This window comes from Rhinoraja longicauda, chromosome 23 (genome assembly GCF_053455715.1).
Source record: "Rhinoraja longicauda isolate Sanriku21f chromosome 23, sRhiLon1.1, whole genome shotgun sequence".
NCBI classification, from domain to species: domain Eukaryota; kingdom Metazoa; phylum Chordata; class Chondrichthyes; order Rajiformes; family Arhynchobatidae; genus Rhinoraja; species Rhinoraja longicauda.
In genome coordinates, this window is record NC_135975.1 from 9,941,156 (window position 1) to 9,961,013 (window position 19,858).

General features: G+C 40.8%; 1 protein-coding gene across 1 annotated transcript in view; it reads left to right on the top strand.

Annotated features, from left to right (window-relative positions):
- The window catches only part of snd1 (staphylococcal nuclease and tudor domain containing 1), a 734,850-nt gene that overhangs the window by 467,202 nt on the left and 247,790 nt on the right, over window positions 1–19,858 (top strand). The gene's annotated exons all lie outside the window — the stretch shown is intronic.

The following is a 19,858-nucleotide window of genomic DNA, read 5'->3' on the forward strand; positions in this document are numbered from 1 at the left end:
GGATCGCAGCTCCACGGTGTTCCCAGTCTAATCGATCTCTTTGTTTAACTGCAACTCTCCATTTTAGGGAACATCCTGGTGAATCTCTTCTGCAATCTCTCTATTGCTACCAAATCCTTGCTGTGGCATGGCAACTAGAACCACATAGAATATTCTCAATGTAGTCTAATCAGTATTTTATATGATGTCCTAAATCTTATACTAAATGCCTCAGCCTATGAAGGTAAACAAATTAAGTTCCTTTTTCACTACCCTCTTCACCTGTGTCACCACTTGCAGGGAATCATGGACTTGCACTTCAAATTTTCTCTGCACATCAACTCTATTAAGATCTCTGCCATTTACTCCATACCACATACTTGCCTGGATTAAATTCTACCTGACAGCACTCAGTGCAAATTTCCATCTGAGGCTCCTGAGCAGATGTTGTCAAAAAGGATTGTCTGCCTTCCTGGCAGAGGTCTCAGTATTTGTTATTTTGTATAAATACTTGTTATTTTGGACTCCCAATTTTCATGTCACCTGCAAATTTACCCATCAAATCACCTTCATTCCCATTATATATCTAACCAGCAAGTGAGGTCCCAGCACTGATCCCTGTGGTACACCACTTGATACAGAATTCCAATCAGTAGAACACCCACCTCCCACTTTTGAAGCTAGTTTGCCAACTTGCCTTGGATCACTTGAGCCTCATCTTTCCAGACCAGCCTGCCACGAGGGACCTTGTCAAAAGCCATCCATGCACACCACGTCTACATCTAAGTTGAATAACTTGTTTGTTTCAGATTTTTGATGTTTTGAAGATGTGCATATTAGCTCCCATTAATTCATTTTCTTGAGCCTTTCTTTACAAGGCATGTGGGCATTGTAGGCAAGGCCAGCATTCATTGACTGCATTTTGCTGCCTTTGAGAAATTGATGGTGAACTGCCACAATGAACTACAGTCACCTGGTGAATGAGCTCCCACAATGTTTTAAGGAGGCTCTATCAAGGTGGTGTGCACCTTAGAAGAATGAATGAATGAATGAGTGAATGAATAAGTTTATTGGCCAAGTATGTGCATATACAAGGAATGTGCCTTGGTGCTCCGCTCACAAATGACAACACAAACATACAGTTAACAATTAATAATAAAGCATAACCACATCAAAACAATAAGGATACAACATTACAGTCTAAACATGTGGGTGAAAATAAACCAGTGCAAATAAGAGACTACAGACTTTGGTTATTGAGTAGAACTACTACTCGTGGAAAAAAGCTGTTTTTATGTCTGGCTGTGGCTGCTTTGACAGTCCGGAGTCACCTTCCAGAGGGAAGTGCTTCAAAGATTTTGTGGCCAGGGTGAGAGGGGTCAGAGATGATCTTGCCCGCTCGCTTCCTGGCCCTTGCAGTGTACAGTTCGTCAATGGGGGGAAAGTTGCAGCCAACAACCTTCTCAGCTGTGCGAACGATCCGTTGCAGCCTCCAGATGTCGTGCTTGGTGGCTGAGCCAAACCAGACCATGATGGAGAAGGTGAGGTCGGACTCAATGATAGCAGTGTAGAATTGGACCATCATTGCCTCTGGCAGATTGTGTTTCCTCAGTTGCCGCAGGATCGTGAAGGTGGTTATATCTTCAACTGAAGCTGCTCTTATCTTTCTAGATGTTGGTGTTTAAGTATTTAAATAGTGCTGTCATAGAAGCCTCAGTATTTTTGAAGCAGTGTAACTTGCAGATGCAACCTTGCAGTCAAAATGAATGTTTAAGGTGACAGTCGGGATGTCAATCATGCGGACTGCTTTATTTAGGATGCTGTCCTGCATGTTTCTCCAACAACAAAAATAACAACCACTACTGCTATCTATATTTGGAGTTTAATAATGAAACCAAACATGCCAAGGACATTCTCAAGAGTAGCCTCAAACATAAAAAAACCCAGCTTTCATTTTTTAAGTAGGCTGTAAAATCTTTGAACTAGACAATTGAGGCTATTTGACATTCAACAGGGATGTAAACTTCTGGGTTTAGAAGGCCATTTTCAAGTTGGGCAGAATCCTGCGGACACAAATTGTTTTGCACCTTGTTCTCACTTGGTGAGTGCACAGCATTCAAAGTGATGACAAACTATATACAATATTCATCCGTCATTTCTTCTGCAAAATTCTACGATACATGCAAGGCCAATAAAAACTTTGAAGCAGCTTTTAGCTGAGCCAGACCCTCGATGCTAATGGCAGTGATTCTAAGATGTGGATCTTTACACAGGTTTATGCTACCTTCAACTTTCCATTGGTACTGACCATCCCACCCTCCACCTCTCTTTGCTGATGTTCTTGGGTACCGTGTGCATCATTCCTTAAATCATCCTCAGCCACAGTCCTCTTTCCTGGGGGCAGCACAGTGGTGCAGCCGGTAGAGCTGCTGCCTCACAGTGCCGGAGACCTGAGTTTGATCCTGACAGACTGTTGTCCGTCTGGAGTTTGCATTGTGACTACATTGTGCTCTGGTTTCTTCCCATATCCTAACAACATGCAGGTTTGTAGCTTAATTGGCCTCTGTAAAAATTGCCCTTGATGTGCATGATGGAGTGTGGTGGCTGAGAAAGTGAGATAACATAGAACCAGTGTGAACGGATGATCGATGGTCAGTGTGGACCCATTGGGCCGGAGCCTATTTCAATCTTTCTCTAAACTAAACCAATTCTCTTTCCCTCCATACCCTACTGCAGTGCAGGTGTTTACTATTCATGTATGCATGATCGCTTGGGCATCGTACATGCTCCTCTTCAGCTGACCAAGCCAAAGTTCGCATCAGGTTATGATTTGAGCATCCCTGGTTCTATAATGATATCTGAAGACCAGCCATGGTGAATGCTGCCAAAATGCATCTGCTTCCATTCTGTCAAAAAAAACCTTAGAATGATTATTTAATTTTATTAGTGCTTTCTAGTTAGGATCTAATTTACTTCTTTCAGTGTGGAATTGAAAACGAAAAATGTTCAAGTAGATTTAAGAGACATTTCCTTTGTGCTGTAATGTAGCACATGAACCTGAAGTCCTGAGCTTGTCACTGTTATCAGTTTTAAGGTGTTCTCAATAATCTTCTCTATCTAGCCAATTCTTCTTGAAGATATGAGTATATGTTAGATAAAGATGATGTTGAATTCTCAACAGCTTAGCAGGATCATAAGTCTTAAATTAATTCAGGAACTTCACAAATAGAAGCAGGAGAGGGCCTGTTCAACCCATGCTACCTGTTCTGCTGTTCATTAAAAGCCTGGCTGACATTTTACCTCGGTACCATATCCCTTGATTATTTAAGTATCTAAAACCATCAATCTTTGTCTTGAATGGACTGAGCAACTGAACCTCCACAGCGTGTTTGATCAAGAATGCCAAAGCTTCATGCTACCTGCTGGATGAAGTAATTTCATTTCATTTTATTTTATTTCAATCCTGAATGGCTGACTCTTGGTTCAAGCGAGCTCAGCCAGGAAAGACATCAATTCCTTATCTACCCTGTCAGGCACTGCCAGTGTTTTGTATGTTTCGAAGAGATTACCTTTAGTTTAGTTTCGTTTTAGAGATATAGCGCGGAAACAGGTCCTTCAGACCATCGGGTCCGTTCCGACCAGTGATGCCCACACATTAACACGATCCTACACACACTGGGGACAATTTACAATTATACCAAACCTATTAGCCTATTAACCCGTACGTCTTTGGAGTGTGGGAGGAAACCGAGCACGCGTATAAAACCAACGCAGGTCACGGTGAGAACGTACAAACTCTGTACCGACAGCACCCGTAGTCAGGATTGAACCCAGGTAACGCAGCAACACTACCGCTGCGCCACTGTCTCTCTCATTCATCTAAATGTAAGAGAGTGCAGGACAAGTTTGTTTCTGCGTGCAACAAACCTACCAACCCAGGCCCTAAACTCGTTAACACCACTGCTCTTTCTCTCACATGTATACCCTTTCTTGGGTAGGGAGGCCAGACCTGTACACATACCAGCCCTGACATTGTTTCACCATGGCCTTGTATAAATGGAGCAATAAATGTACTCAAATCACCTTGCAAAAAAATGCTACTTTACCACTTGCTGTGGACATTGCTTTCTACACCTACATGTTAACTTTAAGTGATTTGTGTGCATGCGCACAGAATTCTTTCTGCGCACCAACCACTTTCAAATATTGCAATTTTTAACAACTGCTGCAATAGGAGGGAAGATACATGATTTTCAGCTTTTAATACAGATTGAGTTGCGATTCCTTCCATGGCTGAATTGTCTGTCAGTGTCAACTTGAATCATGTTTGCGACTTGCTGCATGGGCAAGATCGCATGTCAGTGAACATCTGTGCTTTTCGGGGCAGTGTGGGAGGGATTAAAAAAGAGTTTGTAGTACAAATTTCAGTGTTGAAAAGTGACATTGTAACACTGGTTTTGTCCTTTCGCAATGTCAGGGAGTGAGTTTTTCTAGTGTTAAAAGTGCTCGGAGCTTTCAAGGCTGATTGTTAGATGTACCTGTATTAAAAAGGCATGTGTTTTCCCAAGAGTGCTTTTAGGAAGTCAGTCTTGCAAGATGTCCCAGAGCTTCAAGCATCAAATAATATCAGTGCAACCAAAATTTCACATGGTTGTTTATGCTAACTTTCATCTTTTTTGCCATTTTATTATTGCACTGCGCCAATCATAAGTAGAAGCAAAAAAAAATTCCACTCAATTACTGAGTGAAATAAGCAGGGGAAAAAAACATGACCAATAGGTTAATTGATCTAGAAGAATTATAACTATACATCAAAATATCAAAGTGCCTGTGAAATGCTTTGAAATGCTAAGGATGTGAAAGGCATTAGATTGCTACCAATTGAGATTGCTGTTCCTTCCATTTAAATGGAATGATGCACATTAACTTGTTTCTAAATTTGTTGTGATCCTTGTCTCCTGCATATAACAGTAGGCATCATCACAGGTTTGCATTTTAACACGTACGTGTTTTCTAACACCTCATTTTCAAAGTCTCCTCCAAACCTTTTTTCCCCTGTGCTTACTACCAGAGAGAGCATCTTTGAAATATTTTTGAAAACGCTATGCAAATGCATTATTGGTGAAGTTGATGAAATCTCTAGCATATGCTATAGCTTGTTTGGCAAAATGTCTTTTTTTTGCTCTTCACAAATTTGTTCTTGAGGAGGTGATGTTGAGGCATTTTCTTGCACCATTGCTGTGAAGGTGCTCCCACTATGCTAATTGGTTCTGGATTCTCCTAACATTTATCCTTTCTGGTCCCTCAATGGTCTTCCTTGTTTCTGTAAGATAACCATCTCTCAATCTTCTAAACTGCAAGATGTACATGCCCAACACGATGAACCTTTTCATGTAGAACAGCCCCTCTATATCCAAGATCATCCTATTCACCTTCTCCAAACTGCCTTGTAGGAAATTATCTTTTTCCTTAATTGGGGGGCAAAATCATTAATATTATTCGAGGTAGGGTCTCGCCAAAGTGTTGCACTGTAGTCAGAAGACATTCCCTCTTTTAAATGTCCACTATTCCTTTCACCTTTCTATGTAATGCTTCACTTGTGTGCTGGCTTCTTGTGTTTCATGCATGAGGACTATCAAACCAGTTTGTGATGCATTTTTTTTGTGTTTTGGCTTCTCCATTTAAATAATACTCTTATTCTACATTCCAGAGTGAGCAGTATTACATTTTACCACACAATAACCACATTTGCCAACTCCTTGCCCACTCACTTAAATATTTTACAGAAAGATTTTGATAGGTTATGTCTTCCTCCCCACCTACTTTTGTGCCGGGTGCAAATTTGGTGCATTAACTTTCTTCCTCCTATTCAATAATATATTGTAAACGTGGTGGTTCCAGTACTGATCTCTATGGTACCCCACTGACTACCGATTGCCAACTGAGAATTTTTTTTAAAATCTCTGCTTGCTGCTTCTTGCCTGTTTGTCAAATCTACTGTCCATACACATATATTACTTCCAACACCATGGACTCTTGTGACTTAACCTTTTGTGAGACACGTTGTTGACTGTCTTCGGCAAGTCCAAATACAATGCATGTACTGGTACACTCTGTCAACTGTGATCGAGGCTTTCTGAAGAAAAAAAAGAACCGTCAGGCACGATTTCCTCTCCAAGAAGTTGTGCTGACTACTTTGGTAGAGTATAATTAGTTTCCAGATGTGCTGCAATTACTTCATTATTAATGGATTTAAATATTTATTCAACAATTGATGTATGGCTAATTGGCTTAAAATGACTAGTTTAAAGTCTCTTTCTCATTCGAAAGATGTGGCAGGGAGCATGCAAACAGTGGTGTTCCATATTATAAAAACCTTAGAACATGAATAGGAAGGGTTGAGAGGGATATCGACCAAACACAGGCAAATGGAACTAGCTTATCATATCATATATATACAGCCGGAAACAGGCCTTTTCGGCCCTCCAAGTCCGTGCCGCCCAGCGATCCCCGTACATTAACACTATCCTACACCCACTAGGGACAATTTTTACATTTTACCCAGCCAATTAACCTACATACCTGTACGTCTTTGGAGTGTGGGAGGAAACCGAAGATCTCGGAGAAAACCCACGCAGGTCACGGGGAGAACGTACAAACTCCTTACAGTGCAGCACCCGTAGTCAGGATCGAACCTGAGTCTCCGGCGTTGCATTCGCTGTAAAGCAGCAACTCTACCGCTGCGCTACCGTGCCGCCATCTTGAGCCATCTTGGTTGGTAGGGATGAGTAAGGCCAAAGGGTCTGTTTTCGTGCTGTTGAATTTATATGCCAGTAACCTATTTTTTTCTTGCTGGGAGAAATCACTGTTTTGGGAGGTGCTGCTTTAGTATATCCCAAAACGCTGTGGGAACCTAGAGAAGAGGCTGTTAGAGATTCACCCTGAGAGTTCTGAATCTGTGGAATTCTCTGCCACAGAAGGCAGTGGAGGCCAATTCACTGGATGTTTTCAAGGGAGAGTTAGATTTAGCTCTTAGGGCTAACGGAATCAAGGGATATGGGGAAAAAGCAGGAACGGGGTACTGATTTTGGATGATCAGGCATGATTATGTTGAATGGCGGTGCTGCCTCGAAGGGCCGAATGGCCTACTCCTGCACCTATTTTCTATGTATCTATTCAAGAATCGTGAGTCAAAAGGAAGAGAATAATGGAATTCAGCTTTACAGGTTTATATAATAATCAATAATACAATGAATTAATAGTCAATGATGAGGTAACTATACCTAATCGTGCAAAATGGAAGTATGTAGTGCATCCAAAATTAAAACCCATGAGCGATAGTTCCTGGGGTATGGTGTGTTTAAGGTTGCAGTGTGGTTCAAGGTCCTTATGATTGCTGGCAAAATTCTTGATTCTCGGGCTCCTGTAGCTGATGTCATTTTCTACCATCTGGGCATTCAGGTTAACAAACCAGCCCAGGATGCAATCAGTCAGTATGCTCTCTACGTGGACTTTAGCAATGTTTTTGACAAGGTCCCTCATGGTAGGCTGGTTAGGAAGGTTAGATCAAATGGGAACCAAATTGAACACAAAATTGGCATGGTGGAAGGAGACAGCAAGCAGTAGTTGAAGGTTGTAATTCAGATTGGAGGTCAATGACGAGTAGTGTGCCACAGGGATCAATGTTTGGTTCACGATTTATAATCTGTGTTAACAATTTTTATGATATTGTTAACGTGGTTGGTAAACCTGTGGCTGACACAAAAATGGGTAATGTAGTGAAGAGGGTATCTGAGATTACAAGAGCATCTGGATGAACTGGAGAAATGGACTAAGGAATGGCAAATAGAATTCAACTTGGATAAGTGTGAATGTTACATTTTAGTGAATGAAAGCAGAGCAGTACTTGTACAATATATGATAGGGCCCTGTAGCGTATTGCAGGACAGAGAGACTTCAAACTATAAGAACAGAGTCCCCTGAAAGTGATGGCACAGATAGATGGTGAACAAAGCCCACCTGAAATGCACATCGTCAGTCAAAGCGTTGCTTATAGGAATTGGGGCATAATGTTGCAACAGTACGAGTCATTGGTTAGACCTGTCTTGGAGTATTGTGCACAGCTTTGGTTGTCCAGCTATTGGAAGGATGTCGTGAGGCTGGAAGGGGTGATGAAGATTCAAAGGAGTGTTAACTAGTATTGGAGGACTTAATTATAAGGAGAGGCTGGATAGGCTGGGATTTTCTCCCCCGGAGTGCAGGAGGTTGATCGGTGACCTGATTAAACTATATAAATCATGAGGGTTGTCGATAAGGTGGATGGACACTGTTTTTAAAGATGGATGTGTCTAAAACTAAAGGGCTTGGATTTAAGGTGAAAGGTATATGGATAGGAAAGGTTTATGGGCCAAATGCAGGAACATGGGACAAGCTCAGATAGACATCTTGGTTAGTATGGACAAGTTAGGTTAAAGGGCCTGTTTATCTATTATATAACCCCATAGGTCTATAACTGAGTAGTTTGGAGTAAACAACTGCAGTGCCTTTTGGGTTTTGCTCCTATGTCTCCCTGGCATCGTTTTTTTCTCCTGTCTTCTGCCAGAGAAATAGGTGTAAGCTCTTAAACTTCTAAAGATAGTTCGTGACTGGTCTGTAACTAACTCTGGCCTTTAGTTATCAAAATACTCCTTTTCAAAATTAAGCTGACCTCACAGTTATTGCCATTTGCCGAAAGCTCTCCGACTTTCTCATTTCTGCTCAGCCTTGCATAAAGTAATTACAATCTGAATTTGAGCTGGAATTGTGAGTTGCTTCGCAAAATAGAGGGCAATAAAAGTCCTCCACTTTCTGACCAGATCTTCCATATACTTGCCTGTTGCAATGAATATGCATTCTGACAATGGTACAGCTGGATTTGCCAGATTCATCTCTTTAGGAATGAGACGAGAGCTACTGAATTGCATTTGTTCCTGTGGCATTTTATTTCATTAACTGGATGCTTATTGTTGCACAATAGTTATTAAGGATTGTCCAGAGAGGGGAGATTTGTTTAAAGCTGAGCAGGCGGTTTTGCACTGATGAAAGTAATTGCAAAATGTTTCATCATCACAAGCCTCATCTGAAATGTTAAATACAGTGTATTCAGAAAGTATTCAGACCCCTTCACTTTTTCCACATTTTATTACGTTACAACCTTATTTTAAAATGGATTAAAAAAAAAAAATGTAATCATCAATCTACACACAATGCCACATAATAAAAAAGTGAAAATAGGTGTTTAGAAATTTTTGCAAAGTAATTAAAAAGAAATAACTGAAATATCATCTTTACTTTAGTATTCAGACCCTTTCCTCAGTACTTTGTTGAGGCACCTTTGGCAGCGATTACAGCCTCAAGTCTTCTTGGGTATAATGCTACAAGCTTGGCATACCTGTATTTGGGTAATTTCTTCCATACTTTGCAGATCCTCTCAAGCTCTGTCAGGTTGGGTGGGGAACGTCGATGCACAGCTATTTTCAGGTCCCCCAGAGATGTTCGATCGGGTTCAAGTCCGGGCTCTGGCTGGGTCACTCAAGGACATTCACAGACTTGTCAAGAAGCCACTCCTACGTTGTCTTGGCTGTGCGCTTATTAGGGTCATTGTCCTGTTGGTGAACCTCCGTCCCAGTCTGAGGTCCAGAACGCTCCGGAGCAGCTTTTCATCAAGGATCTCTCTGTACTTTGCTCCGTTCATCTTTCCCTCAATCCTGACTAGTCTCCCAGTTCCTGCCGCTGATAAACATCCCCACAGCAGGATGCTGCCACCACCATGCTTCACCGTAGGTATGGTATTGGCCAGGTGATGAGACGTGATGCTTGGCATTCAGGCCAAAGAGTTCAATCTTGGTTTCATCAGACTAGAGAATCTTGTTTCTTATGGTCTGAGAGTCCATTACGTGCCTTTTTGCAAACCAAGTGGGCTGTCATGTGCCTTTTACTGAGGAGTGGCTTCCGTCTGGCCACTCTACCATAAAGGCCTGATTGGTGGAGTGTGGCAGATATATTGTCCTTCTGGAAGGTTCTCCCATCTTCACAGAGGAACTCTGGAGCTCTGTCAGATTGACCATCGGATTCTTGGTCACCTCCCTGACCAAGGCCCTTCTCCCCCGATTGTTGAATTTGGCTGGGCGGCCAGCTCTATGAAGAGTCCTGGTGGTTCCAAAGTTCTTCCATTTAAGAATGACAGAGGCCACTGTGCTTTTCGGGACCTGCAATGCTGCAGAAATTGTTTTATACAATCCTGTCTCGGAGGTCTACGGACCATTCCTTCGTTATTATGGCTTGGTTTTTGCTCTGACATGCCCTGTCAACTGTGAGACCTTATATGGACAGGTGTGTGCCTTTCCAAATCATGTCCAATCAATTTAATTTACCATTGGTGGACTTCAATCAAGTTGTAGAAACATCCCAAGGATAATCAATGGAAACAGGATGAACCTAAGCTCAATTCCGAGTGTCATAGCAAAGGATCTGAATACTTATGTAAATGTGATATTTCGGTTATTTCTTTTTAATTACTTTGCAAACATTTCTAAACACCTGTTTTCGCTTTTTTTAATGGGGTATTGTGTGTAGATTGATGATTAAAAAAAAAAGAATTTAATCCATTTTTAAATAAGGCTGTAACGTAACAAAATGTGGGAAAAGTGAAGGGGTCTGAAAACTTTCTGAATGCACTGCAACTGTGAGGTGGTTGAGAGGCAAAAACAGCTCCTTTGACATGGCTGATTATTTCAGAAATGAGTGAAAGATGAAGGACACCGTGAAACCTTTTGCAGTAGGGTGGTTCCGTGGCTTTACCACTTCAGTGAGTTTTAACCCTCCAAGAACTGCTTCAGCCTCTGCATCCATTCAGAAGCATGCTGATATTGTAACAGTTTATTCAGGGATGTCTGCTCCTTAAATTACACAATTTGTGTTTGTTCGATTAATGGGATATCTAGAAGAGAATTGCAGTGAAATCTAATCAGGGATTTGGATTTATGAAGCACTTGCTTTATAATCAAGTTATCTGACGATATCTGAAATCCACAATTAAATTTCATCCTCTACCTCACTGCACAATTTGTTTACCTCCTAATGTTCAGCAATACGACGTTACCTCAATCAAACTGGACAAGGATTTCTAATCAACACAGCTCTTGGTGAGTTTGTTTTGAGCACAGATTTTAATGCCACTTATTTCAGTGGAACCAGATTTCTGCTGTGAGCTAGTTGTTCTTAATAGCAAGTGAAGCAGCAGTGGTATAATTGGAAACAGGCAGGTTTGAGAGGGCCATTAGAGATGCCAGCATCAAGATCTGATGGCCAGAAATGGGCTTTCTTCAAGGTACGATTGCTATCAGTGTGTAGCCTTACTGCTATGCAAATTTCCCATCTGAGAAGCTCTGCTTGATCAGGCCTGATTAACATTTAAATCAGAGTTGATGTCGTTTTAGTCTGGGATTGGAGTGATGGGGCGATATTATCTCTCCCTGGGTGGCCAAATGACGAGCATTTGAAGTTATGTGTGTTTATTTAACATAAGATTCAGGCTTGTGAATGGCCACAATTAATAGCCACAGTTTAAAAATTCAGATGAAGGCTTAAAATACAGATTTGGATAGTACTTCTGAGCTGGTCTGTCGAGATAATCCCAAACAGTAAAAAAAATAGGGTGCTCTTAGACATGAATGGTTACGGCAGCTGTTCTTCATTTAATTGCGAGAAAAAAACCTTGAAATGGAAACCGAATCAAAAATCTAATTGGAAATTAAGTAATTTAAAATAATTGATGGAAGGATTAGAGATGAGGAAAGGCAGTAGCAGTTGTTGGACCCTAAAGACAAGGTGCAACAGTATTGCCATGAACCAAGATCCCACATGGCAGAAATGGCTACACCCCTGCATTAACCGCCAAATCCACCCTACTGGTCTTTCGTTCGAACACACGTTTGTATGTGCAGGCTGTACATATGTCAGGCGTTTGTTACCTGGGGAGGACCTGTATTAATCCACACCACCCTCCCCATGCCAACCCTTCTTCTAGAAATGGGTCCCATGTGCTTCCTAATTCGGTCAAGAGTATGATTGCTACATTTCACCATTGAATAAACAGTAAGGTATCTATATGTTTCAGGAATATTCATTAAAATCAATAAAAAACATAATAAAAGTTGTGCACATGTAAAAATTGGAAACCCCTTTTCTTTGTATGTGTTCATATGTATAGGTTCCAATATGCTTTTGATTTTAAGTATGTACAAAACATCCTTTCCCCTCTCTGCCTAATTGATTTTCAACAGCCTGTTTCAGTTCTCCTCCATTGATGATCTCCTCTAGATTCGATTATTCTCATAGACCACAGGGTGCAATGAAATTCCTTGTGTTTCATTTGTTTAAAGTTCAAATAATATTTCCTGGTAAAATATAGATGCTTAATTTGGAGGGGATTATTTTTACTCCTTCACTAAAATGTGAATATTCCTTTTTTTGGTCTGACATTATCCAAATGTTGTCTGTGTGTATGTGATTTGATTACCTCTGTGCAACATGCGTGGGTGAGATGACTCCCTGGCCGACTCAGTGTGATATTATTGGATTGCTGGCAATTGCAAACACTGTAAATTGATGCTATAAATGCTGCACAATAATTTCTCTTCTCACTCTTATTTTTTTTAAATGTATTTAACATTTTCATCCAGACAGAAGGATAGTTACGTGTCACTTTATTAAAGGGTGATTAATGCCTTTATTTCATCTGTATATTCTTTCAAATGTTTTTCATACCGGAATAATGAAATAATTTCATAAAATACCAGACTCTCTGAACTATGATGAACAATGTGCTAGTTATTTTTGGCGTAACTGAATGACAGAATGAAAGGATTGACGGTTTTCATTTGACCTTTTTCACAAGTTTTTCATGCTAAATTTATTCTCAGATGATAATAAGGCCATAAGACGTTAGGCCATTTAATTCATCGAGTCTACTCTGCCATTCAATCATGGCTGATCTGTTGTTCCCTTTCAAACCCATTCTCCTGCCTTCTCCCATAATCTTTGACGCTCTTGCTAATCAAAGGTCAGCGACTTGTACTTATGAGGTGGCGATAGTAAGAATAGGAGATTTAATTCTTCTAAACTGAATCACTGTACATGGTACCTTGCCGTACTATCATTATACTAACATCCCTCGACCCTACATGTTAAAGCTCGATTGTCAAGAACCAGCAGCAAATGGTGGTAATTGAGGAAATTATGGCATTAGTGAATTTCAACTAAATTCTGTTTGGAATTTTGACCCTAGTTCAAGTCACACCCAGCCAATTTCATACAGTTAACAGCCAAATGTTCTCACACTTTCAACTCCAAAATTAATTTGGGTATCATCTCAATTCAGTGCTGAAAAATCTATGTCTGTAATTTGACCGTGTAGTATAATTGTATTAAAAATAATTAAACCCCTCATTCAATTGGGGCTGATTATGTCTCCTGAAGCATTTCACTTTCAACAAATTGCTTTGAAATGGGATTCTGCATTACCAAGCATTGGGCATTTTATTCACAGCAAGAGGTTGCTGACTCCATTTACAAGACGACAATTTATGCAGTTCAGTTTTGTCTGCATTAAGAGAAGAATATTGGAAGACTGAGAGAGATCCCTATTCTTAATTGGTATGTGAAATGCCCAGAAGAACAATTGAATGGTAACCTCAGAGTAGACCATTCCCCAAGGTTTGTCGTGGAATTGAGAGCAGATTATACAATCAAGTGCAGGGGGTAAACATAATCCAAGAGTAGTGCTATCAAATGAGCCAAGCTGAGCCCGAAGGAACTTCATTATTTTATTTTAACTCTCATCATTCATAAAAAGATTTCATATCAGTAACACTTTTCTGAAATCCTGACTACTAGTTGTTGTCAGCTGTACACTCGTTTGTATGCTTCACCCACCAGCACAAGTTAAAAGATCAGGAGGATAATTCTGAGACACTGTTCGAATGATCTGTCATATGGGCGAGTTATGGAAGATGGAGAAATTTTAACTTTGTATTTGTCTCCATTAGAAAGAACCAAAGCTGTGTTACAGCCTTGTTTACTATTTTGTTTATTACCCTGTCATCAGGGACTTGGCTGGCGGAGTGGGTATTTGCTTCTGCCCGTGCAGTACAAAACTAGGACATTGGAAGATTAATAAGTGGGCTGCCAAACAACTTATGCAAAGAGATGGCTCCAAGAGCATCTCTGTGTACAACATTGGTGGAAACCAGCACTTGAACTCTAAATTCACAGCTTTTGCCAGAAGTACAAGGTTGGTGTACCAATTCCAGCATTAATTGGCCAATTGTCATACAATTTAGTTCACTGCGTGTGATATCAGGCTATGGCTGACTGTGTTGGCTCTGCAAAAGTTTCATCTGGCTGGAGTGCCTTGGAACCAGTGGTGTCTCCAGCTGAGCTGTTTAATTACATCTGCAACCAAGCATCTACATGACAATCAAAACATTTGTCTGGGTATGTCCTGTCCAAGAAAATGCTATCCACTGTGGATATCGCTATCCCCTCAATCAACTTTCAATGAAATATCATCAACAAAGGTATCGACTCACTTAATAGTACCAGAAATGCTGGAAAAAAACTGCCAGCCGAGCACCATCTTTGGAGAAGCCAATTAATGTTTTGGGTCAGGACCACTCAGGATTTAACTGGTTTCTCATTCCACAAGTTGAGTACTCCCAGCATCTGTTGATGTTTCAAATTCCAGCATCTGCAGTTTTATTTGCTTTTCATTTCTGTGCTTAATTAATGCCAGTTCAGTTGAGGTTTCATTCATCTCCATGCCTCGTTACAATTGTGGTGCCAATATAACAGTATAACAGTATAACAGTATAACAGAACTTTATTGTCATTCGGTATAAATACCGAACGAAATTTCAGCAGTCACAAGACACAGCAAAAAAGAAAAGAACACAGGACACACGACCCCAACACCAACATCCATCACAGTGATTCCAAACACCCCCTCACTGTGATGGAAGGCAACAAAACTTCCACTCTCTTCCCCCCCGCGCCGACGGACAGGCAGCTCGACCCCTACCGAGGCAACCGACACGCACAGCCCCTGCAAGGGGATGGAAGGCCCCGCGGCCGAGCCGCACCGGGCACTGAAACGTCCCGCGGCCGAGCCGCGCCAGCGATGTTAAGTCCAGCGGCCGAGCCGCGCCGGGCGATGGAAGGCACCGCGGCCGCTGCTAAGTCCCGCGGCCGAGCCGCACCGGGCACGACTGAGGACGTGGACGACTGAGATGATGTTTTGAGAGAGAGTGATTACCCTTGATATCAATACTTTATTTGACCGTGGTATCAAAGGGGCTCAGTAAAATTGAGGTCTAAAAATCAAGAGGGAATCTAGCTAGAATCGGTAATAGAAAGATAAGAGTCATTGATGTTGAACAATAGTCTCAGCCCCAGAACATTGTTGTAGAATTTCCTCAGAGTTGTACATTGGGCCAGGCAATGTTCAGCTGGCACCATTGACTATCTCCCATCCATCAAGAGGCTATTTGCACCTGGTTGCAATGTTTGGGGCCATTTACTACTTATCAAATATTGAGAAAAAAACTGTTTTTTTAAGTGAAGAGATGTGGATAATGTTGAATTGAGAGGTGATGTAGGGTTTACACATTATCCGAATTATTGGATGTTATACCTAATTCAGTTTTAATTAACTTTTTTACATGTTGTACAGTGGCATACTTTTTTTCCAATGTACCAGGAGAGTTTAGAAGGAGCATCGGAAACAAAATCAGGGAGCCAGATGCTAAACCATGGGGATTTCTAAACCAGGACAGCAGAATTTTGAAGATTTATAGTTGTGCCTTTGGATCTTTTATGTGCACATGAAGGGGAAAATCGTGGTTTAGAGATCACATCTCATCCAAATAGCAATACTTCTAACGTTGCAGCACTTCATCCGATGTGGCAGTGTTTGGGCTTGTGGATCCTTAAGTTGGAGCTTGCTGACTCAAAGGCTAAAATTTCTCCATCTTCCATAACTCGCCCATATGACAGATCATTCGAACAGTGTCTCAGAATTATCCTCCTGATCTTTTAACTTGTGCTGGTGGGTGAACCATACAAACGAGTGTTACCATTGAGCCACCACTGGCACAGACCTAAAAAAAGTGTAAACGTGAGCTGAGGCTTGGTAAATATGCTCGTCATTAATAGCGTTAAGAATATCCAGAGAGCAAGTTTCTTCTAAGAAATTTTCAGTAGCATCTAAAATGACAACAGGCAACATTTTGCTTGCCGCAGGAAAGTAAACAGTAAAACGTGATTGAGGATGGCGTAGGGAAGTTTGAAGCAAATTATGTCCACTTATCCAAATGAAAGGGAAGGAAAATAAAATAAAAGATAGTTCAGACTTCAGTGAATTTGACATCTAAGGTCCATAGTGGGAAAACATTCCAGCAGAACGCTTGTACTCCACAAATATATCAAGATCCACAGTGTAAGTTGGGTCAACAGCAGTGTAAGCCTGTCAACAGCAAGGTAAACATAGATAGAGAATGAGAGTACATTTAAAGAAAACCTCTTCCTGCCTTATTAAATGTTCAGGGAGTAACAACTATGGATGATAATTGTGGAGGTCACTTCGTTTAGAGTTTTCAGTTTATATTCTCTTCAGCCTGGGGTGAATAGAGCAACAGGAGATAAAGACTTTTTCTTTCATGTCTGATGCACAGATAAGGAATGGCAAATGTGGAGTAACAATTGATTTCACAGCTTTGTAATTCTTTGTGTGCATTTAACCAGAAACATTTTCCGTGAAGGGAAGTGGAAGACTGCGGGCTCTGCTTTCTTGACAAAAATGAAGATAGACACAAAAAGCTGGAGTAACTCAGCAGGATAGGCAGCATCTCTGGAGCGAAGGAATGGGTGACGTTTCGGGTCGAGACCCTTCTTCAGACCCTGCTTTTGGTTTAAACCAGCATCTGCAGTTCCTTCTTACACTTCTTGACAAAATGAATTACTTTTCAAGGTGACATCAGTTAACAATTCCCAGTTCTGTCATGCATTTTAATAGTTGACCTGCTGACTGTAAATACAACTCTGTTCTGTTTCTTTATGTAGTTCCTGAAGATAGAATATTGGTTTAGACTTAACTACTACAAACAAAGGTAATAAAGGTGTAGGTTGTGATACCTGGAGAAATTGAAGTTATGGATGGTATCAGTAAATTCAAGTGAATCTTGGTAGTTTATTTCAGTGGCTTATGATTAAGGTTTGTAGGAATGTTGAATGGTTTAGTTTTGAAGCATTAGAAGCAATGGTTTCTGTGGTTATCTATATTACCATTTGTCAAAAATGATAATGATTATCATTCTATTATATGGAAGTAAGATGAGTGTTGCATGTACCAAATCCTTGCTTAACAGCAGCAATAAACGTGAGAAATTGCGCGTCTCAAACATAGGGCTTCTCTGATGACTAATTTGATGTCTGAGTTTTGTATACCAAAGATCGTGTATTTTTCAGATTAACCAGCTCATTACAGTGGACTTTCCCCCCTTTCGGCAAGCAAGGAAAAATTAAATCAAAATTCCTAGGTTCTGATCACTCTAATGACTTTCCGTTGGACACGTTTTTGCAGCGCATGTGATGCATTCCTGAGCAGACAAAGGTTCAGCTTAGCATTGAAGGGTCGATGTCTCTTGTCACCTTACCCACATTCAGAAGGTCTAAAAGCAAAATGCTGCTATATGGCAGGAAGCTAGTTATTGGTTGCATCAAAATCCTTGTTTAACAGCATTAAATAAACATGAGATATTCCATTTATTCATTCAATCTGAATGCAAAATGTGTAGATGCTGGAAAGATTTCTAGATTCTAAAGGGCCTGTCCCACTTAAGCGATTGCCGGCGACTAGGCTGCTGCCGACAGTTCGCCTGGGTGTCGCGGGCATGATCGTGAGGAGTCTTCCAAGAATTGTAGTGGATCTCAGTGCGTCGCTGAGAAATCAACCGGAGTGAAATTTCTTGGCGACAGCTGGCTTATCGGCAGGTATCGTTGCTTATTGTGGGCGCTGTCGCATGCTGTTCCCAGGTTTGCTAGGTTGTCTTAGATGCATTTAGAAGCACGTGATATTAAATTAAGTAAAGTCATTTGAAGATACCATAAAACACTTGTGTTTAACCAATTTATTTACCGTCAGGACATTTGACAGGTAGATTGGAGGCGACAGTTTGACGGTCAGGTAAAAGCGTGGGAATTTTTGCGATGTTTATGGCTATCAGCGACTACATTTAAAGTAGGCTCCCAACCAAGATATGCAACCCAGAAACCAGATATGCATCTCCCGTACATTTTCAAAGAATGCCCATACTCTGCACAAAAATTCATTTAACCACTTTTAAAATTAAATTTCTTAATACTGCTATTAGTAATCTGGAAGTCAATCCAGTTTATTCCTTGTTACCGTGAAGCTTGGTTTTCAAGTAACCCGAGCAAGATGTTATATTCCAAAACTCTCAAGTACTTACCGACTTGTCAGTGATTTCAGCAAAAATTAGGACGCCGGAGAAGCATTGACAGCGTGAGAATTTCGCGATGTTTCCGAAGACGGTGTAATCTCGACCTGACTCGGCATTGTCGTGGTCATTGTCGTCGGGTAAAAGAAAATGTTGGCGATCTGCTACGACTTTGACAGTCGCCGGCAGTCGCCTAAAAAATCGCCTAAGTGGGACAGGCCCTTAAAGGTTGTAAAGAGGATGTGCAGGGAGCAAGACTGTACTACAGAAGCTCAGCCATGATTGTATTGAATGGTGGAAGAAGCTTGACATTCTGCCCCAATTTCCTGGTGTTCTATGTTTCTGAGCAAGGTTTTAAGGTACATCATAAAGTAGGAAATGTGACTAGAAAGTAAGGGGATTTCATAATGTCATGTTTGGCCCATAGCCTTTAGGCTTGGTTACCAGAGTTGGAGGAAATAAATTTAGGAATTCTCAAAAATTGGGTGTGACAATACCGGAGAACTTGAGATGACTAGCACAGGCATATTTAAAAGAAAGCTAGGTAATTGTGAGAAGAAGAAATAACGGGCTATACCAGCAGGGTTTGGGGCCTTTACATGGATGGAGGATTGGGTGGTGAAAGGCATCTTGTTATCATCCATCAAGAATCATTTGATTCAAAATCTTTGAGCCCAGCATTGGATGTAGAGTTCAACAGAAGGTACTCGCATGCCAGTTATTTACTGCTCAATTTGGAAAGAGGTGTTCCCGATAACAAACTCGATACACGTCCTCCAGGAATTTATTCTACATACTAAAATTCATCAAGAGATTAAAGCGTTTCATGGCAAACTTTTCTTTCCTCTCAAAATACAGAGTTGAATTGCTCTCATTTGTAGCATTCAAACATCCATTTGCTACTCTGAGAATGAGGGATACTAAGAAGAGACTGAGTTGAATAACAACATAATGAGATGGCATTTGGTGTAAAGCATCAGAGGCAGCTTCACTGATGTGTTGAAGCAGAGACAATGCTTCAGTTTGAAAGAGATCAGCAAGAGTTGCAAATGTTCTTCAATTTTTTTGTATATTTTATGTTTACCTCCACTAAACAATTAAAGTCAAATATGTCAGAGCAGGTGCTGATACCAATTTCAACTTTAGCCTGACGTGTGAATGGTGTTATATTGGTTACTGTTTTAAATTGTGATTAAAGAGCAAGAAAACAATTAGAAAGGGATGCCTGGGAGCTTTCCATACATCTTTGTTTTGTGAACACCAACGTCTACAATTACTCAGAGCCAGCTTTGTTGGAAGGGTGATGTAGCAGATGCAATAAATCT